Genomic DNA, 10,944 nt, shown 5'->3' with positions numbered 1-10,944 from the left:
GATATGAGAATACAATGTAAAGGAAGAAGGGATGTGTGATGTTTGTATCCCCAGTGTCTCCGCTCTGTATGTCTGAGAACTGAGACATTACTTCCAGATGTGTATTCTTTCATCTGTCTGAAGAAAATAGATTTTTATCTAATTTGAGGAATATGATGTCTTCATGCAAATAAGCATTTTCTGGTTTTGGTATTTTTTTAATTCAACTTTTTTAGTCAACTTTAATTAAAATCAACCTGAATATGGCTAGGAAAGAGTTCTGTAGGAAAGGAGCATGAATTTAGCTTAAAACAACAAACCTAAACCTTAGAAAATAATCAAGCCTCTCAAAAGTAACATAACAAGAATGCTGCCCATAATGCATGTGATGTAGTCCATTTGTGCTTCTCAGCACAGTTGTAAATATGGGCTACAGTGTTCAGTTGCAGATGCCTTTTTTGAAAGAGATGAAGAGAGAAAACAAATGACTGGAAGTCAAAATGAGAAGAAAATGACAACATTTTGTTTGCTTGGTTGAACAAAAAGAAGGAAATCATACAAACAATCTTCATATTTGTAAAAGGTACCTGGTAAAAAAAGAAAGGAATAAACTTTTCTCCATGCTCTTTGACAGTAGAACAAAATAATAATAATAAAATTGCAAGCTTAAATTGAAGCAATGGTGATTCAGACTTAAACATTTGGAAAAACTTTCAAAGAACAAGGATAGTTAAACACTGGAATGGATTGCCTCAGGATGTTTTGGAATCTCCATGATTGGAGTTTTATAAGAACAGGTTAGACAAACATCTGTCAGGAATGATTTAGGTATAGTTGATCTTGCCTTGGGGTGGGGGGATGAACTAGACGACCTCTAAAGGTTCCTTTCAGCCTTCTTTCTATAAAAAAATGTGTTCAGTGATTACATATCGAATTGAGCTTGGCACCTTTTAGTAAACCTCATTGTTTCTGCTTTTCTGTTGTTCACTTTGCAGCCATGCTGCAGAACCCAGGTTTCAACAAGAATCTTGAAAAACTGTCTGATGCCAAATAGTGCTCTGGTTCTTTTACAGTGTTACATTTAATTAGGGTTCCTAATTAATCTTCTCTGTGTATTACACTATATCCAGCCATCAATGTTAATAAAATCTTTGCTTAGTTTAAAGACTCTGAAAGTTTTCATTTGGAAAGTGAGACCATCTGGCCCCTCTACCTCACCAGGATTAGATTCTGGGTAAAGTGTACTCCATCTGTTTCTGAGATTCATGTACATATTACACAGGAGTGTGTGTTGGGGCAAGGCTAAGCAGGGGTTTCATTGCCAAGATAGCTGAAATACAGTCAGACCTGTCTAGAGAATCTCTTTGATACTCTCAAGGCAAAGAGAAAAACCCTTTTCAAAATGTTCTCAGCATCTTTTCAGAGCAGGAGTGCTTACTGTTTCTCACTGTGTGAGGTGAAGTTTTCCACTGAGGTATATAGTTGAAAATTTTAATGTTTTTAAATGTCGAAATGGTAATCTGTTTCATACTGTGTTTCTCCTAAAGGATTCTTCAGCCTGCCCTGGTGTTGATGAGATGCCTCTGACAAATGTGAAATAAAGGGACTGTGATGCAGATAGAGAGTTTGTCAGTGCAGAACAGGCCCACCTATTGAAACAGTCCCTGAGTCCCCAGTACAAGCTCAGTCCTCTCTGCTTGGTTATGCATTCAAATACCCTTAGCACCTCACATATGGTGTTAGGCTCCTCTCTGACACTGTTAGACAAATTGAATGTCTTGATTTACTAAACAAAGCAGTAATTTTGACCATCGCAATGCTTCCTCAGCTGTGATTATATGGTTACTTCTTAAAATGATCATAAAACCAGATGACTGAAATTTCCAGTCTTCTTCCACCATACAGAGTTTATTTGGAGTAGTCCTGTGATTGAAGCACCTGCAGTGTGGTTTGTGTTCCAGCCATAGCCCAAACTTCCTTTTAGCCTCACCCTATTACTCACAGAAGACTTAAAGATGTTATGTGAAGGTGGAAGTCCAATCACCTAACTGGCAACAGATATTTCTTTCATCATTTCAGGCCCATCCCCCACATTCTACTTTTACTTGGATTGACTGATGTTAAAAATACCCTATAATTATTATACTTGTTTTATAGTATTATAAAATTACTATTTTACATAGCAATATATACTATATATATATATATAGGGAATTACTATAAAATTTGAAATATGAATATGAAATTTTTGGCTCAGGTGCAGATTTCTGGGTGATGATTCAGTCAGAATGGATTATTTTTTCATATCATTTTGATAAGCTACTTGTAGAGCTTCATAGCTATTGAATTGAAATCCCAATTCTGATTTGACCTTAAATCACAAACTAACAGACATTCAACTGGAATATCATTTTTTCCAGCATATTTCATTTAAAATCGATTGCCATAGTCAATAGACTGCATGGAAGAATGCCGCACCCTGTTTGGTTTTCATTCTTTTTGAATAATATCCATAAAGGAAAAAAATGTGCAAAAAAGTCTTCAATCATCAAAACTATTTCACTAAAAATCACTACGGGTATGTAAAATTTCTTGCTCTCTTACAACGTGTCCCATATTTGTTCATGTTTTTTCAAAACAAAAACAAAAGCCCAAAACAACAGCAATAAACAAAACAAAATAAAACAAAGGGGATAGTTTCAAGAGAGAAGAGTGACAATTTTGTCTCTGGATGTAAAGAGCCATTATCTATGACTTAGCTTTCTCAGCTTACCTATTTAGAACTTCAAGTAGATAACAGTGACTTTCATTGATGCTGGCAGATTTATGGGGCCATCGTTAAAAAAGAGCGAACTGGCCTTGATCAATGTTTTCAATGGATGAGGTATGTACTTGCTTTCCATCAATATCAGACATGCATCACTACTTTTCCTGCCTGCTCTTCTTCTTCTTCTTCTTCTTTTCTTTTTTTTTTAAGAAAAGATATAAATAGTGGTAAAGTGCAGAGTAACTATTTACTTGAGGATCCTGCTCTAGTTTTTGAAGGAACAGACCAATATCTGCACAAAAATTTGTTCAGTTTCACACCTTCCTCTTTTTTTTTTTTTTTTATATATGTTTGATGTTAGATCCCTAAATGCATGTTTGGATTATTTTGCATGATCAGCACCATTTTTGTATTTTGGAAAAAATTAGCAATGATTTCCTTTGACTCATGAAAATCTGGATTATATCTGTCATATAATCCATCACTTGGTAATAAATACAAACGTTTCATTATCTGAAGGGGCATCATTAGGATTACAAGGGTGAATAAATTATTTTCAGCTTTTAATTCCACTTAGTGACATAGAATTAATTTTTTAACATTATATTACATGGTTGTTTAAGTATTGTTTAAAGTTAGCTTTGTCAAACAAGTATAGGAATAACTTGTTTTGCGGGCACTGAAAGCAACTTATTGAAGCTTTTATGAAGTAGAGTTATAAAATACATACCTCCTACCTCTGACAATCCTAGAGTGGTTTAAAGGAACTGAAAGCAAAAGCTTCTGAACATCCTCAGTAAACCTACGCAGCCAGTTGGGTTAGGCTCACAGCTCGGACCTTGAGTTAACCCCATAGTTCTCTTGCCTTTGCTCCACAGCTGACAACCTGCCTTGCCCTTCAGCTTGGTGCCATATCAGTCTCCTCAGTAAAAAGGAAAGCATAACTTGTGCTTTTCATTGCTCTGGACTCTTATGTTGGTCACCTCTGATTTAAATTGCATACTGTGCAAAACTGTGTTCTGGTAGGTTAGTTTCTAACAGTTATTGGGCTGTACAACTTATGCTATTCTTCTACGAATTTTAAAGAACAAAACTGAACAGAAAGGGTTTGAGAAGAACAGAAGAGTTACATATATGAAACAAATAACTAGTGAATTGTCACCCCAATTCCAACCATCTCTAACGTTTCCTTTATTGGTGGAAGAATGTTTTTCCTCTATGAAAGTCTATTGGACACTGCACAAAAAACAGATTTTCAGACCTATATTCATGTCTTAGCAGCAACTCTTACACAGCATTTTTGGAGAAGATGACTCAGTTGTTTCTAATCCTATTCAGTTAGAATCTTTGCATAGAGAAGTGCCAAGATCCATCACTCAAGTCCTTGCTTCAAACTTATAGACAGAAATAAAACATTTAATCTTCAATATGTTTTGCTAACTCTATGTGACAATCTGAGTAACAGACGTATCAGCTAAATGTGATCATGCTGTGAAGAGCCAGTTTATCAATATATTTTCAGAAACAGCATGGTCAGATCCCTTTTATCAGTGTAAAAACTGGGGCAACCTAATAGTAATCAAGTTCAACAGAAGGTTAGTAATGACTTGTTCAAGGTGAATCTTCTCTCAACTCTCACTTCAGGCTTTCCGATGAGAGAATTATGGTATTGTCAAAACATTACCACTTCTCTAAGCTATAAACAATCTGGAATTTATGAATAATTTGATTTGAATGAAAATTAGCCAGCTTAACCTATTTCCACATAAAATTACTGAAGAAAATATCTGAGTCCTTCAAATTTTGGCTGTTCAAATGAACTTTTCATATTCAGAATAGAATTTGTGATTCCTCCGAAAGAATTCTCAGGCATCGCTGGCACAGATTTTATTTTCTTCTTCTAAATAGACATCAAAATAAATTCTCTGTTAAAAAAGTAATAACAAATCATTAGTAATTCTGGCTAGCTGCTGGACTGAGAAAAAACAGAAGAATGACAAAATCAAAGGAGCAAACATTAACAGCTCTCTGAAGCTGCAATTTTTCTATGTTCTTAAATTGTAAGAGCAAATTTTTTTTACCCTTGTTATGACGACCAGCTTTGTAAGAAACTATCTTTATTTTCTTTGACAAATATTTCTGTTCTTAAAAGAAGTTATGATGAAAGAGTGCATTTTTTCCAGCTTTGAACACCTTTAGCTAGAGTGGCTTTGAAAACGGTGTGCATCTGAACATCTTTACAAGTTTACTTATATCAGTTATATGTGTGAAGAGAGAAAGCAAACACCAGTGAGAGGTGAGCATATCCTATCAGAATCTGCTGATATTTGGAGCAATCATTATCAAAGACAAACCAGAAAAAAGGAAGGAGAAAGGAAAAAAAAAAAAGGGGGGGGAAATAAAAAGGAGATAGATAGAAATAGAGATACCCTAAAGATCCAGATTTTACAGGATTCACTACTAAAGATCCCTTACAATAATACTGTATGAGAAATTTGCAAAAAATTCTCAGATAAATTGTTATAGGCTCTACAGATCTTTGGACATGCCTGTCCTTGGTCATAGCTTCTAAAACCTTCCCCAAGAATGGTTAGTCTTGTGCATAACATAATGTGGCTCACTGTCTTCTTCAGGTCAAACCTGCTGGAAACCTCTCCTGGCAATGGAGATCCTCTTTTAGTTCTGAGGTGTGAGTCACCAGGTTGCTACTGAGGAGCAAATAACCTGCCACATCCAATCTCTGACAGAACTATGAACTTCTGTGTACATGCATAAGGATTATTTGTGGCACTGGGACATTCTGTATTGGCCATACAATATACATACACACTTTATACATATACAATACATACATACACATACATATATATGCATATATAATAATGAGAAGGATGTAAGAGGGATAAATACTGATTTAGTAGAAATGCCTTGTCATTTTAGCTATGATTATGCCTGAGGAAGAATCACGCAGTCCTTACTGTAAAAATATTATATTAAAAGAGACTTGCACTTTGAAAATTAAAAGGAACCAGAGCAAATATTCTTGTCTTTTAACTAGAAACATATCTTTTTGTCATAAATGGTCAGATCCCACCACTCGATTATGCACTTGTAAAATATAAAGTCATCAAAAACCTTTCCTGATTCTTGGTGTTCGGCAACAGCTGTGAGATATATGACCATGAATAGAAATGAATGAGAGCTAAATCATGTGTTAATCATTCCCAGAACTAGGTCAAACATAAGCTCTCTCTTGATGTTTACAGACACAGCTGCCTGTCACGGTCATCCTCTTCAACTGTCATTAGACTACAAATGACGAACTAACAAGTTGTAGGAGCTGTGGCCCCAAATATCTATGTGAAAAGTGGTCTCAGTCAGAATTTCTGCATTCTCAGGGGCAACAGCAACTTGTCAGTTCATTCTTTACTGCAGAGACATTGCTTTGAGTCACTCCACTGTAGATTTAGAATGATTGACACAACCGTTTTGAACAACAGGGACTGATTCACACCCTTGCCCAGAATAATTCCGCCTCTTCCATTTTCCTCTTTCACATCTGGATAAAATGTTCCCATTACTTTTAATATGTGTCACTGGATAGATTTCATAGGAAAGACTGTTTTCATGTTTCTTCCAGTTCTTACTTTATTTGCTTACTTGGCCTTGTTCTTATGTTTGTTGTGTGGTCTTTTTCCTTTTCAAGTAATTTATCTTTCCTTTAGATTTGTGTGGCAATAGCACGAAGGGTCTCTCTTTTGAATAGGGTACATGAACCCTCTTGTGAAACATGACCAATTGTGATAGTCACAACAGAACCCCCCAGAAATATGATGGGCAGAGACCCTGACAAGTCTGTAGAGATCTGGAGTTCAGCACTGACCTCTTCCACATCCAGTTTCTATTACTGAAACAAATATGTACATCAATAGAGAAAGATATAATGCAGCCATTGTAAATTACTTTTGAAACAGCCTAGCAATTTGGATAGTTTAAATAATCAGCTGCGCTGAAGACTACTTGGGGATGAAATTTAACTTCTTAAAATACAGTTGTCATTAAACACTTTGATATATTCTGTGATTTAGAAATAAGCTGCCCAGTCAACCATTGGTTGCAAAATGTTCATGCCTATGTTACTGCCGTGTGTTCAGGAACTGTGAAGAAACAAGGAAGATCTTTCTGCTTGGGAAAAATGTTTAGATGTGATTCGAAATCCATACTAAATTCTTCAGAATTCTCCATTTGCTATTTTGTTAAAAGTGAAATATTGATGGCAAACCAATTCCTCCTTCATCTGTAGGTGACAAAGCTTTGTGGGGAGGAAATCTATCTACTAATATAGCAGTATGTACCCCAGGAGGGAAAGAAACTTTAAGAGACACAAATTTCTTCAATATTTGAGATTTTTATTCCCAACAAATGTTTAAGTATTTTTTTTTAATGCCATCATTAGTATAAACTATAGATATGCTATGTTGCTCTGAAAATGGAAAAATAAAAGAGGATAAAATAAAAGCATGGAAAAATGCAGGAGGGTGAATGATTCCTAGCAGAAACTCAGGAATCTAATGTACCTGGCACATTGCTTTGAAAATTGGGCAAAATGAAGTCAGGAAATATCTTCTGAAGTAACAAGAGACCACATCAGTCTGTTTGGCCAGGGTCTGAAACACAACTGGCTGCATAATTTTGTTCAAAACTAGTAGGCATGTGTGAGATGGTTATAGCTGCAAAAATGTAAAGTATGGACAGTCTGTTTCATATTGGTTTTGCATCCACCAAGGCAGTGATTCACTTCCCTAGATTTTGGCCAAAATATCAGCAATATCAGAAAGAAAATCTGAGAATGATCCTGCTCAAGAGAGAGAATGATCCTGTTCAAGAGAGAGAAGCTACTTTAAGAGTATATTAAAAGAAAGTTTAGCACTTGTTTTCCTTATGTGCAAATGATTAAAGTCTACAGTTCTTCCTTTATCTACCTCTCCACCAGAGTAGGTTAGACTATAAATCTAATGAAGTGGCAATAAACTGGAAGAACAACTGTTGTTACTAGAAAATGATATGGTGGAATCAAATGAAGCATGTGGATGAGGAATTACCACCACATCATGCCACAAATGTATGGAGAAAAAGTAAAAAGGCAACTAAACCTGTTCTCATCTTCTTTTCACAAGAAGCATGTCTTAATAACTGGCAAACACTGTCCTTTAAAGATAGTTCTCATGATATGAGAACACACAGCCTGTAATTGCAAGTGCCCCTTATTTGTACAGTAACCACTGATACATATGTAGATGGTTAGGTTCTTTTTTATGTTGTTGAACAGTCTCACCCAAAACAAAAGCAATATTAAGATTCATTAAGCAGCATAAAGTAGTAAAGAGATATGAGAGTTCAGTTTGGGACAATACTAATCTAGTCTATGTGCATTACTGGCTATCACAGTACTCTCAACTTACATGTGAGAACGCTACCATGCCACACATACAACAGCACCGGCCAGTGCTGTTTTATATTTTTTTTAACCAACCATTATATACATGGAGCATCAAAGCTTTTTTCTTGAAGTGCCTGAATGGTTTATCTCAACAGATTTCCATGCTTAGGAATTTCTTAACCAAAAGATCCTCAAAGGAAGCAGTTTAATGCAAACTCTCAATATGTCACATTTTGGCAGTGATTGCTTAATGCAGCAGTGCACTAATGAATTGCTCCACTGCATCCTCTGATCATGAATATGAATCAGAGTACTATAAACTGAACTCAATGTACTGATAAGTGACTGTATCTGATTGTGCCAGCAGCCAGATGATTTTCTCATTAATGAACTGAACTATTAAAAGATGGAGGAATATGAAGCCAAGCCAGCTTTGCAATGTCTGATATTCTTTGCTGACATTTTTCCAGAATTGTCAGAAAACTTTGTCAACTAGTAAAAGAAAGCAAATTAAAAAAAATGTATTAAGGAAGCAGTGAAGACAAATTAAGCTCCAAGGTCCAAATTCTCTTTCTGATGACAAGAGTGTGACTCCTTTATGTTTGTAGAATTTCTGCTTCAATACCCAAATTTTATAGTTAAGGAGTTATGTACTTTCTCTGCTTTTTGGTTTCTGCTTTTCTGAATACAGGATCCTATGACTGTCCATAAGAGTCAAAGCTTCTCATCCTCCTAACACTACTCTATGCAGCACGTATGGAATTCATTAAATTGAGGACCATTGACTTATCAAGTACACGTTGCAAGCACATCTTTTGGAATGCCAGTAATCTCTTGGAAATATTTTTGACATTTGATTTTTTTTTTTTTCTCAGAGCTTTATACAGTGTTCAGCATTGGTATGTCAAACTGTGCTGTTGTTCACAAGCATCATTATTTTACTTTGCAGTTAAAATGTGGTCACAGCTCAGCTGAACACAGCCTTCACTATAAATCCAGAATGAAGGACCTAGATCACTTACAGTGCTCCTACCATCAGACCTCTTTCGTACAATTTGAAGTGTGGCTTATTTTAAACAACAACTAACCAACCAAAAAATGCCCTTTTGCTTGAAAGCTTCAGTATCAAATTTGGACCAGAAAATTGTTTACAGAGTAAATCAAAATGTAGTCAACACTACTATTGTAATTCTGCCTCTAGAGGGCATTACAAGCTAAATATTTTCTATGAGGAGTGTTGAGAGCATCTTGGATCAGCCCAGAAGACAGCCCTTAGATTGCTTAAATTAAGAGATATTCTGTGTTAATGACATCATTTACATAGGACTCAAACAAAATTATTGGGCAGCAACACCAAAAGATCTTTAATCCACAGGATAACAGCAGATAGATTCTTTGAGAAGAAATGTTACCAGACATTTCAAGTATCCCAGAAAATTCTCATAACATGAGATCCTGTGAGCAACTTGCAGCAGAAAAATATTCCATTTTAATGACTTTGCCTGAATCCTTTTTATAAGTGCAGCGATCCCCACTAGTGGTTAAACCCAAAGATTATTAGCATAAATGGTTTGAATCTTTAATACATGGAATGTAGGCCAGTGTATGTGGTACAGGAATAAATAAAATTATTGTTTGACTCTGTCAAGATCTATGACGTATTTAAGGTGAACAGGTAGCACTGAGTGTCAAAGTATTAAGTTACAATCTTTTTATGCATTAGACAAGTGGCATAGTAACATTCTGCTAGCAAGATGCTATTACAGGTTCTTCCTAGTATCTGCTGCTTCCTGAAGATATTTGATAAGCCTCTTTAGCCATACAATATGAAAATGCCCAACAGTGTTTTTCTCTTCTATGCAAGTGGATTCAATCAGTGCAAATGACAACAAAACATTTGTGTTTCCACGTCTGAGAAGCAAGGATTGTGCATTTCTAGCTTCATGCTGACGATGAGGCAATTAGAGTTGGTTGGGTTTTTTTTGTATTTTTTGTCCTTCTTTCCTTCTTTTTTTTTTTTTAATTTTTTTTTCCCTTAAGGACTTACAAATTATAGTCATCTACTTCCCTGGCATTGCAGTGATTCTTTTGATTTTTGGATACTGCTGTGAGTAGTCTGTCAATTATCATATCCCACTAGATTTCTAGGGAACTATATATCTTTCGGATTCATGAGTTCACTTCAGATTTTCAGTTCCTTTCCCTGTGCCTCCATCTATAGCCATCCTATGTTTGTAAGACTGAACTGTGAGAAGAGGTTGCAACATCCCCTATAAAACAGAAAAATTTCCTCTAAAGTACACACTATTCAGTAACAGAGGGAGGAAGTTAGGAAGGGAAGGAAGGAGGGAGAAATGCTTATCTATCAATAAAAGTGAATTGAACAGTGTAAAGAGGCTTGTGAGAAGTACCTAGTTAATTAGAAACTAATTTTTTTTTTTTTTTCCTTTTGTGTTGTTTCGCTTTTTCACTTGTTTCATTGTTTGTTAAGAGGAGGCAAATATATTTATTTATGCACCTATACTTCTTGGGTTATATATATATATGCATTAGTCAGACAATTAAAATAAGAAGGTTTCAACCTTCATTTGTGCTGCAGACCCTTTGTTATGGAGCACTACTGCTATTCCAGTGCTCATCTGCATGGCAAGCTTTGTTTTGTCCTGGGGTCAGAGATACTGAAAGGAAGAAAGAGAAAGAAAGACTAATCTGATAAAGGCATTGCCATTTCTAATCGAACTGATGGGAAACTGTGGTA

This window comes from Lagopus leucura, unplaced genomic scaffold (assembly GCF_019238085.1).
Source record: "Lagopus leucura isolate 7727_CA_CO unplaced genomic scaffold, USGS_WTPT01 Super-Scaffold_73, whole genome shotgun sequence".
NCBI classification, from domain to species: Eukaryota; Metazoa; Chordata; class Aves; order Galliformes; family Phasianidae; genus Lagopus; species Lagopus leucura.
Note: the sequence above shows the minus strand (reverse complement) of the source record.